The sequence below is a fragment of the Haliotis cracherodii genome, unplaced genomic scaffold (genome assembly GCF_022045235.1).
Source record: "Haliotis cracherodii isolate W230 unplaced genomic scaffold, xgHalCrac1.p SCAF_1, whole genome shotgun sequence".
In the NCBI taxonomy this organism is placed as follows: domain Eukaryota; kingdom Metazoa; phylum Mollusca; class Gastropoda; order Lepetellida; family Haliotidae; genus Haliotis; species Haliotis cracherodii.
In genome coordinates, this window is record NW_027266264.1 from 49,989,265 (window position 1) to 50,012,232 (window position 22,968).

The 22,968-nt window shown below is 39.0% G+C and overlaps 1 protein-coding gene across 2 annotated transcripts in view; it reads right to left on the reverse strand.

Moving 5' to 3' along the window:
* LOC139465132 (FMRFamide peptide receptor frpr-18-like) overlaps positions 1-22,968 on the reverse strand; it is a 145,568-nt gene that overhangs the window by 72,243 nt on the left and 50,357 nt on the right. Inside the window, exon 1 of one of the 2 annotated variants that reach the window (XM_071246830.1) lies at positions 15,884-15,897. The exons of the other annotated variant lie outside the window; for it this stretch is intronic. The gene's annotated coding sequence lies outside the window, so the exon portion shown is untranslated. Of the gene's footprint in view, positions 1-15,883; positions 15,898-22,968 lie in introns of those variants that run through there. 2 annotated transcript variants of the gene reach the window in all.

Genomic DNA, 22,968 nt, shown 5'->3' on the forward strand with positions numbered 1-22,968 from the left:
GGCACATTATTGTTCGCTAGGTACTGTGTTGAAACACGTGCTGTGTGCGCTCTTGCATTATCTTGCTGGAAGGTGTGCATGTCCTGGTGCTGATGAAAGAATGGGATGACGTGATTTGCCAATATGTTATTCCTGTAGTAAAGGGCATTAACTCTTCCACGACAAACATGGAGCTCTGTTCGATGGTTATGACTGATGTCACCCCCCCCCCCCCCCCCCCCCCCCATGACACTCCCTCCACTCCACCCCCACCCCATCGATCTGTCTGTACAACGCAGTCATTGTGGTAACGTTCTCCACGTCGACGCCACACTCGCAGTCGACCGTCAGCATTCCGTAAATGAAAACGGGACTCATCAGAGAACAGCACACCATGTCACTGCCGCAATCTCTAAGTTACGCGACGTTGACCCGGACGTGGTCGATCTCTGGTAGTTCTTGTCTGCTAGTATCTGCTCAGTAGCCTGAGGACTGTTGAATGATGGTATTGAAACCGTTGTGCAACGACTCTACTTGACGTACCAACTTGAAGCATGCCCAAGGCACGTTCACGTTCCTCTGCTGTTAATCTTGGCATTTCTTGTGTCAGTACCATTTCGTCTGCAGCAACAAGTGATGTGGCTTTTAAAAGTCTGTCTTTTATAGCCCTATTCTGCATGCTTCCCGTGAAACAAAACACGTTTTCCATGATATGCACGCAATTTGTTGCGTTTTGGCGATTTCGCACACAAAACATTTAGGAATGTGTTTTGACGAGCTGTTCTTCTTCATGCTTCATCCAGAACGTCGTATATTACTCATTCACTTATATATTTTTATATGACTTAAGCCCGGATAAAAATACATCCATTTTCATGGTGGTGCGTTTTCAATGCTGTTCAGTATATACATATATATAAAGAATTATGTAATTTGGTTAAGGTTTCACTGGCTTTTATCCTTGCGAAGATGAATCGTAATGAACTGAAAGTCCACATATAGTTTCAAATCATGATTTCGTGTTCCAATGTTCATATTATAAATACTTAGTTATTATCAATATCAAAGTACATGTGAATAACATAACCTTAGTAGATCTAGCATAATACGAAATGGAAGTCATGATATTGGCATTTTGCTTAAGGATGAACTACCTTGTATCATACTGTGGCATGGTAAACACTCTGCTTTCCATTTTGGGTTATGCGTTTTCTTACGTTATCAAACTACTGCAGGTATTATAATTTAGTGTTCTGATTCATTTTCATGACAAATGTACATATATACATGTACGTACACTACTTACACATGAGTTAAATGTACATATGTATGTACACTACTAACACGTGAGTTACCGAACGCATACATACATCCGATAATGCCTTCACGTACATGTACGTGCACCCTACATTGACATTATGCAAGTATAACTGAGAACAAAAGTTTGTTTTTTTCGGCAATCTCGTCTTTCCCTTTCATTGAAGCTCAGTTATCTACAAAATTCCAAAATGTTCACCCTTTAATATTCAAGCATTAATAATTATCTCAGAATTGAACCATCAAATCCTTAAAATCTTCGGTAGCTTGTAGAATGTACATTATTAATTAACCCACTATCTGTTTCAATTTGTTTTCGTGTCTATCTACGAATACCAAACACAAACGTTCATCATGACTACTATCTGAATAGTTGAAATATTTGAAGTTTATACAGAAGTATTGTTCAAAGCGTTGTTAATAAAAAAGATATTTACTCGCATATTAACTCACTCACACTTACTGATGAAGATGGAGAATAGGATTGTGTTGAGTTTTAAAAGTCGATAAGCAGTGACAGTAACCGAATCAACGACCCGTACATATAAGTAAGTTGTTTAATGTCGCTCGAGCCTTTATACGATTTTAGGTGTCATGATAGTCGAGAAAGCAAATTATCTTTGTTTTTTCATTGGTTCCTTTTCAAACACTACTTACCCCGTTGGCATATGTTTTTCGTGCCATTGAATGTGTCAACGTTATGACATTAACGGGATTTTCGCTCCTAGTAAATATCAGGACAATATATGGGTGTGGCACTTAAATATACATTTTACTGATACTGGTTGTATGGATTACAAGAATTATTACTCTTTTGAAAATAGATTCCTATATCGGTATGTAGACAACTCCTCCCTGTCGAGGATATAAGACATAGACACTTTAGATTCAAATTCGAAATTCCTTATACATGGGAATGTCACGGTTACTAGTGTATGGTCTTCCCTTATTAATTTCGCTACCATTCACTGGCCACTGTTTCGCGAATGTAGTAATATCACACGCATCAAACAGAGTCAATGGTGTGAATGGTTCGGCGTATACATGACTAGGGATAATACCTGCCCTACTTTCGGCTGATGTTCGTATCAGACGTTATTTCAAAAGAACTGAGATGGTGATTAATTTTGCACTTTTCAGTTGACAATGAGCTCGATGTATATCTTATATCTAACGCTGTGCCAATTACCTTACTATTCTGTATTACTTTACAATAGTCGCTGACCTATAGTGGTGTTCTTTTACAGAGAATAAATACAAAATGTTAAAATATCTGAATAATTGTTATTTCGAATTACAATACCTGGGTGTTTCCAAGGTGCATACATGAATTCAAATCGCCTATACGCGAACGTTCATACATACATGAATACCTCACACTCGAATGGTTTGGCGGTTTCCAGGATGCATACATGAATACCTCACATTTGAATGGTTTGGCGGTTTCCAGGATGCATACATGAATACCTCACACTCGGATGGATGGGTGGTTTCCCGAATGCATACATGAATACCTCACATTCGGATGGATGGGTGGTTTCCAGGATGCATACGTGAATACCTTACACTCGGATGGATGGGTGGTTTCCCGAATGCATACATGAATACCTTACACTCGGATTGATGGGTGGTTTCCCGAATGCATACATGAATACCTCACACTCGGATGGATGGGTGGTTTCCAGGATGCATACATGAATACCCTACACTGAAATGGGTGGGTGGTTTCCAGGATGCATACGTGAATACCCTATACTGGAATGGGTGGGTGGTTTCCAGGATGCATACATGAATACCTCACACTCGAATGGGTGACAGATATGGTAACTGAGAACTTGCTGCACAAATTTCTGAGAAACAATATGTGAAAGAAAATTACCACTTCAGGGAATTGATATGATTTGCGATGATTGATTCATCATTTCTTTATTAATTCTTATGCCTGTTTAGTCTAAACAGGGGTAAAGTGCATAGCACAACAGACTCACTGATATGAAATAAATAAACAAACTACAAATAGGTGTATTATTCCATGTTGTCTTGAATATATATATGTACATATCGGGGCAGGTCAGAATAAGATACGAACTTGCCTGTAGATCTGTAGAATCAATATTGCCCATATGATCGGACATTAATTGGCCTGAGACCCAGTGTCCATAAGGTACACATGTACAGAAGCTAACTTGTGGAGTGCTCGGGCGTAATTTGCAGACAAACGTTCCTCAATGTGATTTAATACTATCAGATGACCCATCAGAGGTAAGGATAAAGACTTTATAAAAGTGCCTCAATATATTATCCCGCTTATCGTGTTCAGGCTAGCGATATCTGATCAGCCCCAACAGAACCAGCTGTCTCGTATATGTTTTAGTTATTCATTTGCTCTCAGTTTCGGTATATGGCTTGACCGATTGTGTAGTTTTATAAGCAAATCCAAAGAAGAGTCTCGGGGTATCCGAAAGGTTATTCATTGCTGATAAAAAATACACTTTCGGCTGAAGTGAGTGAGTGAGTGAGTATGGTGTTACGCCGCTTTTAGCACTATTCCAGCAGTATCACGGCGGGGAACACCAGGAATAGGCTTCACACATTGTACTCATGTTGGGCATCATCAGCAGTGTTTAGCTATATAAATTCTCCTTTTCATGTTTCTCCGGTTCACATTTGTACATCGCGTCACATGTTCCTTATTTCTTCATTATTCACTGGTCAGTGGTTTCATTTTTGAAAGCATGTTCTTTTATTCTAAGGCTATGTGTTGCAGCTATTTAACATTCCAACGAAGACACAGCGTGTCCCACAAATCAGTTTACTCATTATCGGCAACACATTCCCTAGACAATCTGTATTCATCACAACGAGAAGCGTCAGAACGATTAGATTGATATGACGTCGTAGAAAAGCGTAGCAAGGAAGAGGAACGATTCCGCGTTAAGTGGCGCTAATGTGCATCATGGACGGTGTAAACAAACCTCAAGGAGTTTATTCTGCCATCACGAACGACCTCTTGAGTGTCTTTCCGTACCAGAAGTGACGTTAACGATTTATGTGTGGTCGACACCAATACATGTTTGGCTTTGTGTTTTGTTCGCTGGAACATCAGATGAGATTCAATTAACTTTAACTTCTAGCAATCCGTCCCATTGTTTTTTATTAAGCAACGTCTGACTTCAAGATCACTATGGATTAATCGGTAACATGAGTAAGCCGATTTCAGGTGTGTTGTTTGCTCCTTTCGATCAGGTATTGGTTGTGACTAGAAACACACAATATGAGGTTCGGAAGGTTTTCATGAACGTTGAAAAGATGGACAGGACACCCACGGAGATTATCAGTGATACATGAATGAATGTTGTAGACATTAACGTCGTCTAGAAAACAATAACCCATCATAAATCTCGTATGTTTATTGATGGCAAAAACATTACGATCATGAAAGACAGTGGCAACGTCAGAGTTCCCCACGTTATCAAAACGTTATCAACCTTTTTCATGCTCTGTTCATCACATAATTCTTATTGACCCTAAAACCACAACATGACCTTTAAAAATACCGGGGGTGAGATGATGGCTCAACAAAAAACAAACATTTTTTGTCTACATGCTAAGCTCATTTTTCAGAGTTTGTGTCAATGTCAGTGATGAACAGTGTACACAAAAGGCATATATATATATATCCGGATAAACTTTCCCTATGGTCCCTAGTATGAAGTCCCATTTTTGGTTGCTGGTGATCTGTAGCCCGTTTTTATAATGTAATGTTTTGAATCTGTGATACGTTAGTTGCTTTGCTGTCCACTGTCGACAGGTGTTTATATAGTCTAAATGTATTTAAAAAAGGACGTAATTTGTCCTTGTCAAGTCATTGCTGAAATATTCCCGCTGTGACTTTGTCTGCTGACTTTGCTTGGATACCTTAGCATTGTTACACCCTCGCACAATGGTAAGTCGACATTTGGTGTACAGACACATCATGTTCGGAACACAAAGACGTTTAACGTTCAAATGTCGCAGTCTGTCAATAATACAACTGCAGCCTACGGCATCAGTTTATACTCTTCCATCATCCATATTGAAATACCGCGGTGGACAGCTTACCTTCATTAAGCTTAAGAAAACCCTAAAAATATACTCTTTAAAAAAGGTAGGGGATATCTGGATATACCTTAAAATTTCCTAAATAATAAGAGATGTTCGTTTTTAGTTATAATATTTTGATAATAGTGAACGGATTGGGAACACATTATACCCGGCAGTGACGTAAGACAGTAGATGTTATGACCACCCACGATCTTAAAGGACGAAATGGGTAAGATGGGAAATTTCAAAGTTGAAGTTTTTTGGATCAGTAGTGCGTAATACTGTCACAATTTGTCAAACATTCGTTCACTCGACAAAGGATACTGCGCATGAGTCTCCCAATGGCGATTTGAGGGAGCCTGTCCCGCCCTTATGTCTGGCCAGGTTCAGCCAACGTGGTCAGCGGCCAATGACGTTGACGCACACGTCTCCCTATACTATCCTAGACGTGTTCTATGTTGGAAAGGTCTGGCCTATTGTTGGCCATGGCGTTCTATAGATGCTGTGCTGCTGGAGGTGTGCATTGACACTTCGTACACGGTGAGCACGGGCGTTGTCGTCCTGAAAGGCATAACATCGACCCACACGCCTTGTAAACGGAACAACGAAGGGTGTCTGTATGTTGTCCCGATATGTTGTCCCGAGTCATAATGATGCCACCCCACACCATAACCGATCCACCGACGAATCTGTCAGGAGGTCTCAGGTTGACATTGGCTTGACATTCATCTCGAAGTCGCCAGAAACGACCACGCTTGTCAAGGCAGTGCAAATTGAATCCGGATTTATCTGAAAACATGACACGTGAGAAGCGAAAATTTCCCTAGTTTCGACTTTTGTACACCATTGACGTCTGTTGGCAATGTTGCGAATTGTAAACGGCGGCACAACAAGTAGCCGTTAAGCATAGAGATGAGCTGCGTGTAGACGATTTCTAATCGTCTGACCGGTAACTCGTACTCCAGTAGCCTGATGAAAGTTTGAAGCAATATGATTCGCCGTTTGGGCTTGATTTCATAGAGCCTGTTTTCGTATCAATCAATCCTGTTCTCGTGTCGTTGACCTGGGAAGCCCTGAACGGGGTCGATCGTCAACATTTGGGGTTTGTTGGTGCTTGTTCCATAGTCTGCTAATCACGGACTGTGAAACATTGAACGTATTGGCCACTCCACGCTGGCTTCTGCCAGTTTCCAGCATGCCATGTACAATAGCCCGAAGATGCTCCGCGCATTGCAGAAGCCGCATCGCAAATTCACACACAAACAATGAATGAAATCAAGTAACACACAACTGTATGATAAGCAGAATCAATAAGATTGACAGAAATATTTGTCCACATATATTAATCGACCTTCCTGGAAAGTGTCACCATCTGGAATGACCCCCTCCGCACGTGTGGAGCGCAACTACCTGAGGCAAGTGCAAACTATAGGATGTGTTTTGGTGTTAAGTTTTACAGACACAAAATTTCTACGTCAACATGTATATTTGTTCTTAAACTTGGTATTGATATCATATTTCATGATCCCTTACTTAAAGGGGAGAAAAGTGTCCTGAAACACACCACGTTCAAGTGTATTTCTAATGTGTTTGAGAACATAAAATAGAATACTATTATCATGAACTTATCTCAACCTTGATTGAATACATCCTGGTTTGTTTTCATAGCTAAAGTTTTAAGTTTCCGACTTGATGTCATTACAATATGACTGATTTTTCAAATTTGATGAATGTTCATATCACAGGCCTCCTGTTTTCTAAACTTGATAAAATCAGACGTGTCTTGCTGCAATGTTAACCTGAGTTTGCGTGAGGTTGCCCATGTATAAAAAGACGTCGCATCCGAGAGTAGTGCACGTATATAGCAACGCGCGCGCGTGCGTGCGTGCGTGCGTGCGGCAGGGGGCGGACCCTCTACCACAAGAGGGAGGCGGTCTCGCCTTATGCAACAAGAAGCCAGTGACATATACAAAAACAGCTCAGAACGTGCAATAGATAGATAGATAGATAGATAGACAGACAGACAGACAGACAGACAGACAGACAGACAGACAGACAGACAGACAGACAGACAGACAGACAGACAGACAGATAGATAGATAGATAGATAGATAGATAGATAGATAGATAGATTCTTCGGATAAAGGGAGTGAATGACTGGATTCCACTTCTCAGTGACTAAATCAGTCGGTGAGGAATGACCATTCAAGCTATGAATGGAGTGTTTAGTGTCAGAACTGACAGAACAACACCTTTTCAAATATGTCCTCAGTTGAAGCGTCAACAAGTCCATTAAACATGGGACCTTTCACCATCAACGCACTGAATGTGTTTACTTAGCAGATTACTCATGAGATACTGCAACTTTTATTTCTCAGATATGAGATCTGTGAGGACAATGATCTGTGAGTCTCGCAAGTGAGCGTACAGAGTATAGTGGGGTTTTGTCGAATACAGTTTACGGTCTTACAATTTGTCATACAATGGACAGTGTTATCGATGCGATAAACCAATCCGGTAAAGTTGGTATCACGATCTCATAAATATGACAATACGATCACCTAGCAGGAACTACTTTCAAGCTCCCAACTTCGATGCTCATCTAAGGCTTGCCCACGCTAATAATCTCTATGTACCTTTAAGTGTAGTTAAAAAAAACTGTATCCTCACTCGGGTATTCGTTTTCATGTGTGACAAGAAAACGAAACAAATTATATTATTGTTACAGGACGGTAATCATGAGGTACGGTTGATTCGCTAGTCACACCAAAGACCCGATACCGTTCTCCATATAGTCTTCAGTGAAGCAAAGTCTAGTGGTCTAGTTGTAGAGCATCTGCCAGGAGAGCGGAAGTTCCGGGTTCGATCCCAGGCCGCGTTATACCAAAAAGACGTTACAAGATGGTCCATGTTACCCTGTCTGGTGCTCGGCATTAAAGGACTAAAACATGGACTGGTCGGTTCAGAGTCAGTATTTCTGTGTCTGAGTTGGGTATTCATGCTAACCTGCGGCATGGTAACTCAGTGTGCTAGCACTATAAATCGGCATCAGTGTGAGTGAGTATGGTTTTACGCCGCTTTTAGCAATATTCCAGCAATATCACGGCGTGGGACACCAGAAATGGGCTTCACATTGTACCCATGTCGGGAATCGAACCCGGGTCTTCGGCGTGACGAGCGAACGCTTTAACCACTAGGCTATCCGACCGCCCCTAAATCGGCATCAGTCCGGACTAGTACAAGCAGCCACACACACACGTGAATGCATGTCGCTATATAAGTGCAATAATCTTGGACGCGACGATAAACCCCATTTCACCTCACCTCACCTATGTGAAGCGCATTCTTCGTTTTACCAATCCTGATATTAGCTAGAATATCGCTTGAAGCTATGTTACACCCTACTAACTCAACCATTCAGTCGAATGACCCCTTGGATTAGAGAACGTTAACTGAATCAATCATCATAAAATACATATAGCATAACCCGACTGACATATAAGTACTGACAGGTAGTTCGGGCGTTGTTTAACGTTGCTGCGTTATCTGATTTATTGAACGGTAGTTGAGAAATCAGAGCGTGATTTGTTTTCACTATTTCTGTCCACATATTATCTTGTTACCATGTGTTCGCTGCCCCTTTGACACTTAAATAACAGTACCCAGAATTATACATGTATATAGATTAGGCACTTCAATGAACATTTTACAGATTATATTGGTATTATATCCAGCTATGTGTTTTCTGTCCATCGTGTCCATCGTGTTGTGACAGCATCATCCCTTTGTTGTCACACCTACCAATGTTATCCCACTCATGTATGCTATTGTTGTTACTGTTAATCCTCTACTGTTAATCCTCCACCTACTATATATATTCTGCACTATGTCCCTCATTCAGTCCCGTGTGCGAAATACGCATCAGTCGGAAAGCGCACGTTAAATCTCCAAAGTAAGTAAGTAAGTAAGTAACTCATTCAGTCTTGCTTGACAACGGTATAAGGATATATACCGAAACGTCACTTTTCACAGTATTAAAGAAGTTGTTATCCATAAAATTGTGTCTATCTTGATTATTTTGGTGCGGATTACAAGTACTCTCATGTGAAGGATGACTGGTCGAGCCCGCTTTAAACTGAAATAACATTATATAGACAGTTCTTCCACGTAGAGCCATCGAATCTGAGATAGAGACACAGACACAATTAATTCGAAACGATGTTATTATTCATAGATCTACAATGTGCAGAATATATTACTGTAGTTACTATATGACTAGTACCATGATAGCATTTCCATTCCGGACATGGTATTAGTATCTTTACTTCATAATTTCATATAATATAAGTATCATGGTATATGGATTTTTATTTAATACTTTCATATGATATAAGGAGGGACAATCTGTCATCGATTAAAATCACCCATGAATAAGAAATATACAACCGATCATGGAAGCGATAGCATTACAGTTGGGAAACACCAATCTCACAAACTACATGCAAGTGCTTACTATCTGATATATGTGCAAATGAGATCACCAAGCAAGAACTGCTTTTTATAAACCCATATGGACATAAACCTGTATTATCTAACGTTACGAATACGTTGAAACAGATGAACATGTTGTTCAATGTGTGGATGTTTCTGCAAATGAGATCACCAAGCAAGAACTGCTTTTTATAAACCCATATGGACATAAACCTGTATTATCTAACGTTACGAATACGTTGAAACAGATGAACATGTTGTTCAATGTGTGGATGTTTCTGCAAATGAGATCACCAAGCAAGAACTGCTTTTTATAAACCCATATGGACATAAACCTGTATTATCTAACGTTACGAATACGTTGAAACAGATGAACATGTTGTTCAATGTGTGGATGTTTCTGCAAATGAGATCACCAAGCAAGAACTGCTTTTTATAAACCCATATGGACATAAACTTGTATTATCTAACGTTACGAACACGTTGAAACAGATGAACATGTTGTTCAATGTGCGGATGTTTCTGCACACAAACATTGCTTAAAAACATAACGCCGTCTCGAGAACACCTGGCATATTTATAGTGACTCATAAACACGTGTATGATATAAACCTAAATCGTACAATGGACTCTGCTTCAAACTAATTTCTTATAATTATTGAAACGTTTATCGGTTTTATTCCAAAGTTATAAAAAAAAATATATTATGAATGAAATAACGTCTTACCTGTATTTTAAGAATGGCATAATATGGCACCTGTGTTTCCGCATCATAAATATCAGGAATGAAAAATACGTACACGAGCCAATCTCACCAGTTCAAGGTATCAGAGAAAGGATTCTAGCTTAACTGAAGAACTGAAAAACATCAATAATTGTCTGTTTTTGTCAGATGAGTGTTCACAGCTTTACGCGTTTGTCCTCAAAGTACAAATGTATCTGGCGTGAATGTGTTGGCGTAATAGCACATAACGAGATAAATCCTCCTCCACTTTTGTTAAGGAGACATGGTTTTACACGAACTGCAAAAACATTATTAAGTTTTGACTTTTCAGTTGGAAAAGCGTCATACACAGTTCGAAGGATGTCCAGACATCTACTGTTGCGTCAGCTGCATGTCACACTATGTTTATTACTTCAACATTCGCTTCGTCTTCGGTGTATCATAAGATATTTCATTTTACTCTGAATCAAAACACAAGATAAGTAAACTTTTTTTAATGAAAGAGTACCGAATACTTTAATACTGTAATACTTTAAGTAGGTGTTTCAAAGATGCAAACATGAACATCGTATTATACACGAACCGGGGGGTATATGACTCATACACGAACGAGATGGGTTTCAGGGATGCGTAATTACATAAAACATATCGACGAACGCGCCGGGTTTCAAGTGTGCATACATGCATACATATGACGTTTAGATGAACACTGCGAATTTCAGTGAGTGATTTGGGTTTAACGCCGCATTGAACAGTATTCCAGTTATTTTGTAGAGTGTCAGCTTGGTGTGGGAGGAAAGCCCAAAGTGATGCAGGTCCTAGACGTTTACGACTTTGATGAAACCCATGAGCACGGGTATGGTGCTGACAAACATATAAACATAATCAGGGCGAACCGGGAATCGAAAACACAATCATACCTTTCTGGTATGGCGTGCCCACGGGACCCAACTCTGCGAACGGCAAGTTCCAAGGATGCATATACTAATGCCTAAGTAAAACAAACGGGTTGAGGCCGCCTCCGTGGTCTAGTGGTAGAGGGTGGCGATCGGCATTTAAGGGGATAAAAACAAGGACTGGTAATTATAAGCTTGGAGTCAGTATATGTGTCTGCGTGGTGTATTCATGTTAAACTGAGGCATGGTATCTTAGTGGGCTGGCATATACAATCGTCATTAGTCAGGAATAGTACAAGCAGGCACACACACACACACTAACACACACACGTGCATGCACGTCGCTAGATAATTTATGAGTGCAAAAATCTTGAACATGACGTTAACTCCCCATTGCACCTCACATCACCTCAGACATAGCTCACGCTCTCAATAAATCTCACGATTTCTTCATCTGCTTATTTGTCGATATCAGAGTACATAACCGCCTCTATATTGAATGCATTATGCGTTTTCTCTTGTGGCAAATATTTCTTAAAGGTTCATTATCGGTATTGCACACTCGTATCAAATTGCAATCAATCGCTCATTGAAGATACAAATCACGATTACGTCTCTTCTTAGGGTCCTCCGAACTCGAGTAGAAAATTACATTACGATTATGTAATGTTAGCCAGCATATTTAAAGACTTCATGTGTGGCTTGGAGCTTTTAGTCATATGCAGAAGAAAGAATTGCATTAGTTCACATAATTACATAACTTAACGTTGATAATGTGATGTTCGATGCAGGATTCATTGTGTTTACTTTGTGTGTTTTTTCAGAATCGCTTGAGCTTTGTCTTAGTCTTTGAAAGAAGATCATACCTTTGCACTGACAATCATAAGTGACACTATGCATATGAAAGGTGAACTTTCTGCATCAATTCCTTATTGTTGAGGACAAGATGCGATTCACGTTTCTATCTACTTTCACATGCAAGTTTCATCATACCTTTGCACTGACAATCATAAGTGACGCTATGCATATGAAAGGTGAACTTTCTGTATCAATTCCTTATTGTTGAGGACAAGATGCGATTCACGTTTCTATCTACTTTCACATGCAAGTTTCGTACTCAAAACATTGAGAAACATGCAAGGTAACCAACATTGTTTGACGTAGACTCAGAAATATCACCGATGTAAACAAGCTACAAATATGTGTATTTCACATAACATCGTGAGCGTATTATAGTCGTATATGTGGTAACATGACAGCGTGAGATAAAAAAAATGCTGATAGATCTGTAGAATTAATAGTGCCCATGGCGTTGGACTTTAATTGGTCTTGGATCCAGTTTCCATGAGGAGCTAAGCAGCAGTGTTCTTAGCGTAATCTGTAGCATGCAAACGTTCCTCAATGTGATTTAATACTGTGAGTTGATGGAACTAAAGCCTCAACAAATCCACCTGCTTATAATCACATGCTGTGTCATGCCCAAGTTAACGACATGTTATTCCCCACAGTTTTCTCGTATCTCCACTTGTTCCATCATTTGTTACACTCTGATGTTGTGGGGGCATTGTTTACCCATGTATTGTATGAGACTAGATCTGTCAACAGAAGAATATCGAAATGTTTTGTCGTTATGTTTCAGGAAAGGAACAACACATTCCACTTAAGGCGGACATCTGTAGCATCCATACGTCATTCGGTGTGTTTTGCTCCTATCATCCGATAGAGCCATCCGAAGTTAGATTTAATGAATTTGCTATATGCACGCAGCCGCAATATGCCATCCTGGTGTTTCGTATTGGTTGGTTAGTATGATGTTTTACGCCGCACTCAGTTTGTCTCGTATTGGTTCTTAGTCCTCTAGTTGTTGCGTTCTTATATTTCGGTGGCATGGGTTGACCAATGGCGTACTTGTTTCACTAACGTTCGAAAGAAGAGCCTCGTAGGGCGCTTTATTCTAATCTTGGGACTTCAGAAAAAGCACGTTTGGCTGAATACAGGTCAGTGAAATAAATGGACAAATATTTCATATCATTTCTATAGCTTTCCTCATATTCAGATTGTCAGAAAATACATTTCGGTGACAGTAATACACTTCCTGGAGCAGTGTCAGAGCAGTGAGAAAGATGTGACGTCGTAGACGGGTGTAACAAGATCAGAACAAATGTGGCGCTGCATTATAGGCAGCATCAATATTTTCGACCTGCCCCATGTCAGTCCAAGCAGAAACAGCTATTAAGTAGTTCATGTATTCCTTCATTCTTTAGTATTGTGGGATCATGTCCTGACATACATGGTTTCGTTTCTTTGAGACTGTATAATTTAGTAGAAAAGTATCGATGTCCAAAATATGAAGTAAAGTTGACAGAACATTTCTTCAGCTCCATGTACAACGCGTACACAGTTGCTTTTGAGAGAATTGCACTCTTGTACGCATTTAGCTATTAAATTAGTTTGATATCATATATCGCAGAAAAGTGGATCATGAGCTTCAATGAGTGTGTGTTGCCTTCAGGTGTTTCCGTACCAGAAGTGACATGATCGTCTGCAATATAAGTTTCTTTTGGTGTTTTGTACCCTGGAAAATCAGATGAGATTCGATTAACTATTACTTCTTGCAGTCCAACCCACGAGTTTATATTCACCAAGGTGAGGCTGCTAGATCGACTCTACAAGAATTAATCTGTAATGGAAAATAGCCGATTTCAGGTGTTTGTTCTGTTAATCAAGTATTGGTTGTGACGTGGAACATGCAGCTATGGTTTTCATGATCTTTGAACGGATAGACAGGACACCTACGGAGAATATCAGTGATACATGAATCAATGTTGGGGACATTAATATCGTCTTGAACAGAAAAAAAACCATCACAAGTCTCATACAAGATATTGATGGCACATAAATATGACGATTATGAAAGACAGCAGTCATGTCAATGTCCCTATTCCACCACGTTATCAAAACGTCATTAGTCAAATGCATCAACCTTTTTCAAGATCTGTTCATCACACCATTCTTTTGATCCCTTTCAAAATACCGAGGACGAGATCATGCCACATGCCTAAAAAGGTATTTTCGTCACCATTTTCAGCTCATTCTTAGATTGTGCGTCAGCCATTGTCAATACTTTTTTAGTAACATAGCGTAAACGGGTGACAAAATGCACATATTTACCAATACAGTTGTAACACAGATACGTCACAAGCTGGTTTCACTGAGTGTATGTATTTCAGCGTTAGATCTAACTTTTTGCCTCCTGCCTATTGCCATACAAAAACATGAACTTTTAACATCGACCGATTTCAATTTGATATACATGGAAAATGTCACATTAGTCCATGGCGCGTTCCGTGGTTATCAAGGAAACCGATAACGTTTTATTAAGACCCGCACGGTGTTGTAAGTTGTAAATGGAGAATCCAATCAAGCCTATGGCGTTCGTTTTTATGGCACGAGGAATGTATATAGCTACCACGTATCTACCAGAGTTGATTGATATTAGACTTACATTACGAGCGTCTAATGGTATTACCAAAGCGACCGTCGTTGATAGAAAACCACGAAAACAGGACCCTTAAGGAAATACATGGTACAGTGAGAATTGGGTTACAAAAAAAGACGAAAAAAACACATTTTTTTCGTATCGTCATCATGAGAATTCTAACATTCATACACATTTGTGTGAACACTAGTTGTTCGCGAAAAGGTAACCGTATCCTGTCGGTGGCATCCATCTCTTACCATCATTCAACTTGGCTGGTTTACCGTAATGCGAATCGATAGATGTTCGCCTTATTTCATAGAAAGTATACCTCGCAGAATCGTAAACCTGGTTATGCCTTTGAAAATTGTGTTTGTTGTTTAACGTCGCACTCAGCAATATTCCAGCTTTATGACGGCGGTCTGTAAATAATCGGGTCTGAACAGGAAAATCCATGACAATCATGAGCATTGGTCTACGCAGTTGGGCTACGATGACATGCATCAATCTAGTCAGCGAGCCTGACCACCCAATCCCGCCCCTTACAATAAGTATGGGTTGCTAAAACCTATGCTGACCCGGAATGTTACGGGATCATATCTTTCAAATATATACTTGCTGCACCACATTGATGCCATCCATCAGTACCTTGCTCTTAATTTTTTAAGATTATACTTTGGCACAAAAATTGTAAATGACACCAGGAATACGGATACTCACTGCTACGGGCGTCATTAGTAGCCTTAACGTTAATTTTCACTTAAACATTTTGTAACGACATATGGGAGGTGTGATTAATATTTTAATGTTATTTTAATGTAACAGTTAAAGAGTGGAAACATGAACATGTATAATATTTAACGTAGTCGCACTAACGTAACCTACTCAAACACACTACAAATAAATATATCTCACCTCAAAGATAGAGCCTTCCAAGATAAGGTGTATAAAAGGGTATCTGTTCCCGTAGTGAAATAGTTTCTTCGTACTTTATTTCCATGGAACAGTTTTACAAGGAAGTTTTTTCAACGACACATTTACTCTGGCAATATTTGTTCCAGATGGAACTAATTCCATGTGGAACTGATCATCGTTGACATCTGGACAGTGGTATATGACCTGAATATAATCCCTTGCTTATCATGTTCGTGGTAACGCCATGCAGCCCTGACAGAAACAGCTGTATTGTGTCTCTAGACAATCCCACATTCGTTCCCCTCCAGTATTATTTTAGACACAACTTGATTAATAGTTTCATGATACCGTATTATTCATTTGAAAAGTGTAAACGTGTACAATAAATTGTTATATATAAATATGATATCAGAAAACAGCTATATATAAGTGAATATAGCAATTGTGGTGTTGTTGGATGTTTTTCCCTATTATCTGGATATCTATGATCATAGTAGCATAGATAGCCAGTATGTGCATCGAAAAGAGGACAGCGTGAAACGTGTCGGTACAGATGCTATGTGTTTGTGCAGTAACGACTCAGCACAAATTAACATTGATAACATATACGTTCTTTACATGCAAACTTGAAACAGAGTTTTCATTTATAGTTCCATAATATATATATCTGAATGTGATTACAGTCTTACGCATGCACCAATGTTACATAGTTTGACCAGGCTGAAAACGTAAGGAACAACTGTTCATATTGATTACCAGTAACACGGTATGTGTCTTTGCTGGTTCATAAAACAATGACAAGGAGCTATGATCATTCTCGCAAGCACCAATTTGCCTGCATAAGACTCGGTTATGTGCAGGCCGCCGTCAGATGTCTTTCAGATGGGAACACTGATCAACGCGGAGTTACAGTAATACTAGTAATAAATAAGCATGTAGAATTCGTGTACATGATTATAGAGAGCTGTTTTGTATTATTTGCCCTTCCTTGATCATAATGATTTTGTCAAAATAAAAAAAAACGATTTTGCAGGTAAACAACAATCAGCAGATTCCACCGCTTTATCCGTGGTTGACTTTAAAAGCATATTTTAAGTTAATTTCATCAATTTTTACTCAAAATCCACATTGATATCCCCACCACCCAAACCCTCACACACATCCGCACACACATCCAAACTTCATGTGCATTTGATTCATCTCCTTTGATGAATATTGCCCAACAGCATAAGTACCTTCAATGGATATCAGTTTAAATTCCATATACAAGGAAAATGGCAAGATTACATCGCAACAAAATCAATGCAGAACGGAGTGGCTCCATTTGTGCATTTCGTGTGTATCGGGAGAACGATTACTTTTGATTAAAGAACATGAGGTGTTACAACATTTACAAGACGCCAAGTCAGCCAAAAGTGTTCGGTTTCATGGCACGAGGTATGCACGTACGACAATCTAACCGTACATTACTCAAATGAATTGCTAATTCAAAACATATTTACATTACAATGGTATTACCAGAGCGTCCGGTCGTCGATAAAAAAGATATCAGGGATTGTTATTCACCATCTGGAGATAAGCATAAGAATTGCATTACCGAGAAAGAACTTAACAAAATCGATTATTGATTTTGCTCGGTCCCCTCATTGAATACTCCCCAGTGAAAATTGGTCATTGGTCATTGAAGGTGAGATACTAGTATGAGTGGCACCAGATGAAAAAGATTGTATTTACGTGGGCAGAACAGCGCTATTCTGGAAAATGCAAAAACACTTGAACTATCACGCGCGGAAGCCCTGTTTAAATAATCAAATATGTTAAAAAAAAAGTATTATTATGTGCTTGCCGAAATAATCTGTGAATGATGCCATGAAAATATGGACTGATCCACAAGTGTGTTCTTATTCAGAGAGGTTATTGAACAACGCATGTCGTTTATTTAAGAAATAAATATGGCGCAGACATCTTTAATACACGGAAGGTTTAGTAGCACCCTTGCTAAGGAGAAGCATATTTTATCGCTATTGTCATAATATTATTACTATATAGGTTGCATATTGCCCTTTACTACAGTCTCACAATATTCAACAAGGGATGGCTTTTGTATTTTAATTCAAATGTTTGATTTTATTGTACATAAGGTACTTGAATAAATAATCTGTCTGTCTGATTCAGAGGAATCTTACACCCTCCTAACCCTCCCCAAAGCTACCTCACCGGCCCGACTATATACCTTCAATTTCAAAAAACAAATCGGAAGATGTAAATGATTATACAATGAATTATATTTCTTTAAGATACGATTCTATTTTATTTCACTTTGACAACATTCATAAAAACGCATCTTGCACGAACCTCTCTGGAAATGCATAAAACGCGAAAACAATCAGTATTACCAGAATTGATGTATTAGACACCTTGTCATCTGGTCTCAAATAAAAGCTGTTGGTTTTGTAGTTTGATTTTAATCTTGCCACAAACACAACATGCCTCAAAAAACTGGGGATGAGGGTAATAAGTTTTACTAAAGCCAAATGGAGCATGACACAAGCTGCCAGACACCTTGCTGCAACCACAATGTCTCGAATATCGTTCAGGACTCAAAACTGTGGTAAAACAGTTCGACGTATGTTGCGATCTCGACTATAGATGCGCCTTCGTTTTAGTCAACGTCGTCGCCGCACCGTCCAGATATGGGTACTCTAAATACGAAATTGGCAGAACAGGCACTGGCGAAGGGTAGTCTTTACAGATAAATCGTGTCTGCATTGACTAGGCGACTGTTGTGTTAGAGTTTGAAGACATCAAGGTGAGAGGTTTAGACATTTCTTTGATGAAATACATAGGGAGGTCCCTCTGTGATTGTTTGAGGAGGATTGGTGTGGGGAGCGTGTTATATAACCCAAATCTCAACCAGACACTCCTAATATGACAACATAATTATCAATCACGACTGCATAGTTCGTCGACAATAACGCGACAACGTGGTTGTCGTTCAACAAGTTTGCCTTCTTGATCCAGCAGAGTCGATAATATATTTACTATATATAACAATTGTCTTATTGGTTGAGTTACAAATGTAGGCTCCCCATCAAGAATATTATAACCAAGCTACAAATAGGTGCATCTCAACATACTGTTCTGAATATATATTAGTACATGTCAGCGCATCCAAAGCAGGATACGACACTTGCTCATTAGAGGTACTAGTGTATAGAATCAATAGTGTTCTATGGCATCATGCATCAAATGGCATGAGGTCCAGTATCTGTAAGATGGCTAGCAGCTTACTTGGGTCGAGCTCGAACGTAATTGTCATGACACTGTAGCACCAAACGTTCCATGTGACTTCATACTTCAGGTGATATAACCATTCGAGGTAATTTATAGGACGCATGGCCTCAATATATTCTCGAGGTCCTTCTATTACGTAAAAGGACTTTGATGCATAGCCCCTATATAGCCTCGAGCTCCTGCTAAAATGTTCGGACTAATGACTTGTCAGCACGAACAGAAGCAGCTCTCTATTACAATGTATCTGTCCATTCGTTTAGTGTAATGTGAGGAAATGTACTGTATTGCATACACTTAGTATGCACAGTAATGAAATACATAAGCATACACCGTATGTCCTCCGTATAGCTTTCCTCGTTTTCAACCAGTCAATAACTAGATTAATTTGGTTGACATTAAAATACGTGTATGTACACACTACCACGAGTACCGTCAGAACTATCAAAATGATGTAATCTCGTAGCAAGGATGAGAACAAATTCCACACAAAGTGGCGCTAATGTGCATCATGGACGGTGTAAACAAGCCTCAAGGAGTTTATTCTGCCATCACGAACGGCCTCTTGAGTGTGTTTCCGTACCAGAAGTGACGTTAACGATTTATGTGTGGTCGACTCCATTATGTGTTTGGCTTGGTGTTTTGTACGCTGGAAAATCAGATGAGATTCAATTAACTATAACTTCTTACCATCCGTCTCAACAGTTGGTATTAAACATGACCAGGCTTCACGATCCACTCACTATGGAATACTCTGTAACAGTTAGCTGATTTCAGGAGTAGTGTTTGTTTCGGTCAATCAAGTATTGGTCGTGACGAGGAACATACAAATATGATGTTTATATGGTTTACAGGACTGTGACAGTCGAGCATGAACAAAATAACCAGCCATAACACTAGCACAGGTTATTATTACACGTGCTTCGTGAATATAGTAAGAGTAGTCTTGATGATGTCCTTTTTCTGCCACTTACTCTTTCGCAAATTAAAGGATATGAATTAAATATATGACCTCCATTGCAAACTCTGATAAAAACTTTCCCTTTCCTGGATATTTTTGTACGAGTCTATGACAATTTATTTCTTCTCTCCTTCCCCTGGTTTGTCAGCCATCTGCAATGCTTAACGGAGGTTTGACGTAAGAAGAAGAGGAATGCGTTATATTAACCGCCAGTAGATACTCTACCAGTGGCAATTGCCATTGAAGCTGTCGGCTGAACCACAACGATGTATATCATTTCGAAATGATTTGGGTTTTACGCTGATTAAACATACATACTTCGATGTATGTAGGCAATCTTACAGGTAGCAAGTACAATTCTCTTGGGTTTCTCCCTGAAACACAGCAGCCTTTGTGCAAAGGTCTCCTTGAACCCAGGGTATGTGAAGCTCACTATTCGTCACTTAACATAAATGGTTCTATTCACCTACATTGAGACCATGTTGAAAAAATAAACTTATGCAGTGAGTTAGTGGGTGAGTTGAGTTAAAATTTAAAGTCACATCGCCATTTTGTAACGATAGGTAAGACATATATAATAAGCACATTTCGACTGAAAAAACGTGTCATCAAAATGGGTAGTGCAATAACTAGATCATCACAGATTTTGTGGTTCAAAGTAGCTTGAGAACATGAATGAACTATTAATCAACAATACAATGCAAGAACAGGCTATAATACTATGGACCAAAGAGATTTACGGGCTCTCTGCTACCTCCGCGGATCCCCAGCATGATTTACACTATCCATTCAGCTGCTTGCGATTTTTTGCCATCAATTTCAATTCACAAATAGTCTACGATTAGAAATGTGGCAGGCCTAAAGTTACAGTGAAGCATATTGAACTCACATATCCTATCAGGGAAACATTAATTTTACACTAATTTTAATAACAGCAACAAAACCCTTACCATATTCATTAGAAATCTCTGCCAAAAGCAACATCGATTGTACAATTCCGACTAATCATGAGCATGGGTATATGGATGACTTTAAAAATTACCCCCTTCAAGGATACAGCTACAAACAAAGTCAGTAAATAATTTCTTCTACCAATTTTGAACGGCAATCTATTTTATACAGGACATATTAATCCAAATTTATGATCCAATTCTATTTCTTTAAAAGAAACAACATATAATTAAATGAATGTTAACATTTATCAAAGAACCTTTAGAGATGATTTGAAATATTTATCCCTAAATATTTAATCCCTAACTTATTCATGCCTAATTGGGTGTCTCATTTCTTTTGGCGTAGATCTCATGTAATCACTGTTTGGGATCAGAAGTAATGTCACAGATTTGGTGAGTGCTGCTTTTGCAGCAGCATCACCCATTGTCTTCTCAATGATTCGAATATGGCTGGGTAACCAACAAGAAACGATGTTCAAGTGGCCAGTAGCAAGATTGTTATATAATTCAATAATTCCGATTAAAAGTTGATGTTTAGAAGACTGATTATTAATTGCCTGGAGACAAGATAGAATAAAATATATTCTTTTTGGTTTGATTGCATATTCTAGTGCTGTTAATGTGGACCCTCATTCGGCCGTAAAAATGGAACAGTTATCTGGTAGTCTTGATGATAATGTCCTTGTTCCAACGACAGTGCCGTTGCTGTAAACGTTTTTAAGAGTTGATAATGTATATTATCAGGCCCAGTAGCAGAACCCTGAGTTTGCCCAAGTTTGATAGTATGGAGCTCATGAATAGAAAATATTAAAAAAATTCATTTATATAATCTTTAGAATTATCTGAATTGAAATTTATATTTTTCTTCTCTTGCTGCTGTTTGTATTTTTTAAAATGAGGTACGTAATTTGATAAAAAGGAGTGTGTAGCCAAAGTTTCACCAAGTTTATTTGCAAGCTCCGATTGATCAATTAACACTTGATTCCCATTTTTAAGATGGTGTATACTAGATTTAGTACCCTTACCTTTAATTTTCTGAATCATGTACGTGACCTAATTTTGCCATGACTGGCGTTTGTTTTGTTTACAGATAAGCCGGGCTTTTGCATTTACAAAGTACTTTGGCGGCGACGGAAAAACTGTTTTGCCTTTTTGCTTGCCTAACTAGATTGTTTGCAATCATTGTTAACCATGATTTACATATGTGGGGATTTGAAGAGGACTTCGGAACACATTTATCAGCCATTTTATGAAGTTCATTGGTGAAAGGTTTTAAACGGTCGGGAACATCCATAAAACATCAGGATTTAGCTTGTTACTACAACAAATTGCCTATAAAGCCAAGTTAGTTTTTTTGGTAAAATTCCATCTTCATGACGCAGGAACATCAGATGGTGTCACAGGAAAATGGTCTCTTCCACAGAGGTCATCGTGGACTGACCGTTCAAATTCACCTCGTAAATTAGAATTAGACAAGAGTAAGTTCCAGTTGTAGGATGTAGACATGTGTTAGTAAAAATGCAAAAAATCGTTATTTAAGAAAGGATTGTGTGGTAATTTCCCTTTGTATTGGTGTGATTACTACCCCAAAGTGGGTTGTGGTCATTCAGATCCCCCATAAATACACAGATGACTGATGACGAGAACAGGATGATGGTATATGTAAGGAACATAATGTAAAAACTTTATTTCATTTTACACGCACTGCAACAACCCGACGAGGTGTATTTAGAGTGGCTTTAAGAATAGTTTCTTGTGAACAAAATGCTGATGGTTTGAAATCTTGAATAGCTGAAGATTGAAGTATCATTGAAGTACTGGTTTCGTCGGCATGGATTTTATATAATATTGCCTGATCGCTTGGCACCCAGCTAATAGCT